The sequence below is a fragment of the Mauremys reevesii genome, linkage group 16, assembly GCF_016161935.1.
Source record: "Mauremys reevesii isolate NIE-2019 linkage group 16, ASM1616193v1, whole genome shotgun sequence".
NCBI lineage: Eukaryota > Metazoa > Chordata > Testudines > Geoemydidae > Mauremys > Mauremys reevesii.
The window spans coordinates 403,272-407,241 of NC_052638.1; positions in this window are offsets into that span (position 1 = coordinate 403,272).

The window sequence follows — 3,970 nt, forward strand, 5'->3', positions numbered from 1 at the left end:
AAAAGAGAGAGAAGCAGCCAAAGCCGAGGAGGAGCAGCAGAGCGAGGAGCTGCTGGTAGGTGCTCAGAGCCCCCCGTCACTTAGGTTTGCCTGGCATAAGAATGACCTGGTGAATGATCACAACGTGTAGTGATCAATGGTTCCATGTCTAGTTGGCAGCCGGTATCAAGTGGAGTGCCCCAAGGGTCGGTGCTGGGGCCGGTTTTGTTCAATATCTTCATTAACGATCTGGAGGATGGTGTGGACTGCACCCTTAGCAAGTTTGCAGATGACACTAAACTGGGAAGAGTGGTTGATACGCTGGAGGGTAGGGATAGGATACAGAGGGACCTAGACAAATTAGAGGATTGGGCCAAAAGAAATCTGATGAGGTTCAACAAGGACAAGTGCAGAGTCCTGCACTTAGGATGGAAGATCCCATGCACTGCTACAGACTAGGGACCGAATGGCTGGGCAGCAGTTCTGCAGAAAAGGACCTAGGGGTTACGGTGGACGAAAAGCTGAATATGAGTCAACAGTGTGCCCTTGTTGCCAAGACGGCTAATGGCATTTTGGGTTGTATAAGTAGGGGCATTTCCAGCAGATCGAGGGATGTGATCATTCCCCTCTACTCAGCACTGGTGAGGCCTCATTTGGAGTACTGTGTCCAGTTTTGGGCGCCACACTACAAGAAGGATGTGGACAAATTGGAGAGAGTCCAGCGGAGGGCAACAAAAATGATTAGGGGGCTGGAGCACATGACTTATGAGGAGAGGCTGAGGGAACTGGGATTATTTAGTCTGCAGAAGAGAAGAATGAGGGGGGATTTGATAGCTGCTTTCAACTGCCTGAAAGGGGGTTCCAAAGAGGATGGATCTAGACTGTTCTCAGTGGTAGAAGATGACAGAACAAGGAGTAATGGTCTCAAGTTGCAGAGGGGGAGGTTTAGGTTGGATATTAGGAAAAACTTTTTCACTAGTAGGGTGGTGAAGAACTGGAATGGGTTACCTAGGGAGGTGGTGGAATCTCCTTCCTTAGAGGTTTTTAAGGTCAGGCTTGACAAAGCCCTGGCTGGGATGATTTAGTTTTTGGGTTTGGTCCTGCTTGGAGCAGGGGGTTGGACTAGATGACCTCCTGAGGTCCCTTCCAACCCTGAGATTCTATGATTCTATGAATGCAGGGCCCACCTGCCAGCCTCAGCCAGGGACCCATCCCCGCTGGAGCCCAGGGAGCCTGCAGGGTCAGACACGGGGGTAACATGATGCCCTTAGGATGCAGGAGGCTGCTGAGCAGGAGAGGGTCAGTCTGTGTTAGCCCAGAGCCCCTGCCCACGGGCTGTCTGGATGTCACAGTGACCAGGGATCCTTTCTAGCTCCTTGGGGGATGGGGAGGAAGGAGATGAAATGTGGGCTGCAGAGATGGAGGATTTGGCTCAGTGCACATTGATGAGGTTTTGGGGAGAAGTGTCCCTCCTGTAGGTGATGTACAGCTCACCCCGGTCCTGATCCCTTCTCCCTTCCCGGGATAAATGAACTTCCCATCCCCCAGAGATCTTGTGTTCTGGTAAATAACTCTGCCACCCACCCCCAGGTGCATTTATGATTTTCCCCAGTTACCGAGCAGATGAATTTCAATGTTGATAAATGCAAAGTAATGCACATTGGAAAAGATAATATCAAATGCACAGAAAATGATGAGGTCTAAATTAGCTGTTACCGCTCAAGAAAGAGATGTTGGAGTCACTGTGGATAGTTCTCTGGAAACATCCACTCAATCTGCAGCAACAGTCAAAAAAGCAAACAGAATGTGGGGAATCATTAGGAAAGGGATAGACAATAAAATAGAAAATATCCTATTGCCTCTATATAAATCCATGGTATGTCCACATCTTGAATACTGTGTTCAGATCTGGTCGCCCCATCTCAAAAAAGATACATTGGAATTGGAAAAGGTTCAGGCAAGGTCAGCAAAAATGATGAAGGATATGGAACAGCTTCCACATGAGGCTAGATTAATAAGACTGAGGCTATGGCTACACTCCGCAGCTTTTAGCCACACGGCTGAGCCGCTACAGCCGTTCTGCTGCCAGGCGCGCAGTGTAGCTTCTCTTTGTTGGCAGGGGAGAAGTGCCAGTGTAGACGAAGCCTGAGACTGTTCATCTTGGAGAAGAGACGACTAAGGGGGGATATGGTAGAGGTCTATAAAATCATGACTTGTGTGGCGAAAGTAAATAAGGAATCATAGAATCATAGAATCATAGAATTCAAGATCAGAAGGGACCATTATGATCATCTAGTCTGACCTCCTGCAAGATGCAGGCCACATAAGCCGATCCACCCACTCCTTAGCAAGTGACCCCTGCCCCATGCTTTGGAGGAAGGCGAAAAACCTCCAGGGCCATTGCCAATCTTCCCTGGAGGAAAATTCCTTCCCGACCCCAAATATGGCGGTCAGCTGAACCCCGAGCATGCGGGCAAGACTCTCCAGCCAAACCCTCTGGAAAAGGTTATATCATACCAGGCACATAATTGACCTATTGACTAAGCCCGTTTATCCTATCATACCATCCCCTCCATAAACTTATCTAGCTTAATCTTAAAGTCATGGAGGTCCTTCGCCCCCACTGTTTCCCTCGGTAGACTGTTCCAGTATTGCACTCCCCTGATGGTTAGAAACCTTCGTCTAATTTCAAGCCTGAATTTCCTGACTGACAGTTTATATCCGTCATTCCTCGTGTCCACATTAGCACTGAGCTGAAATAATTCTTCTCCTTCCTGGTATTTATCCTCTGATATATTTAAAGAGTGTAATCATATCTCCTCTTATCCTTCTTTTGGTTAAGGAAAACAAACCGAGCTCCTCAAGTCTCCTTTCATACGAAAGGCCTTCCATTCCTCGGATCATTCTAGTGGCCCTTCTTTGTACCTGTTCTAGTTTGAATTCATCCTTCTTAAACATGGGAGACCAAAACTGCACACAATACTCCAAATGAGGTCTCACCAACGCCTTATATAACGGGACTAGCACCTCCTTATCCCTACTAGAAATACCTCGCCTAATGCAACCCAAGACCGCATTAGCTTTTTAACGGCCACATCACATTGCCTACTCATAGTCATCTTGCGATCAACCAGGACACCTAGGTCCTTCTCCTCCTCCGTTACTTCCAACTGGTGCGCCCCAGCTTATAACTAAAGTTCTTGTTAGACATCCCTAAATGCATAACCTTACACTTCTCACTATTGAATTTCATCCTGTTACTAATACTCCAGTTTACAAGGTCATCTAAATCTTCCTGGAGAATATCCCGATCCTCTTCCGAATTGACAATACCCCCCAACTTGGTGTCATCCGCAAACTTTATCAGCCCACTCCTACTCTTGGTTCCCAGGTCAGCAATAAATAGATTGAATAAAATCGGACCCAAAACCGAGCCTTGAGGAACTCCACTGGTCACCTCCCTCCCACCGGACCGTTCCCCTTCAATACTACCCTCTGCAGTCTCCCTTTAACCAGCTCCTTATCCACCTCTGGATTTTCATTTCGATCCCCATCTTTTCCAATTTAACCAGTAATTCTTCATGCGGTACCGTATCAAACGCCTTACTGAAATCCAGATATATGAGATCCACCGCATTTCCCTTGTCTAAAAATCTGTTACTCTCTCAAAGAAGGAGATCAAGTTGGTTTGGCACGATCTACCTTCGTAAATCCATGCTGTAATCTATCCCAGTTGCCATCGGCCTCATGCTCCGGAATCACTCTCTTTTTAAGATTTTTCCATGACTTTGCATATTACAGATGTTAGACTAACAGGCCTATAATTCCCGGTCACTTTTTTCCCCTTCTTGAATATAGGAACTACATTAGCTAATCTCCAGTCAGTCGGTACAATCCCGAATTTAGGGATTTATTAAAGATTATCGCTAACGGGCTAGCAATATCCCTCGCCAATTCCCTTAATATTCTAGGATGAAGATTATCCGGGCCC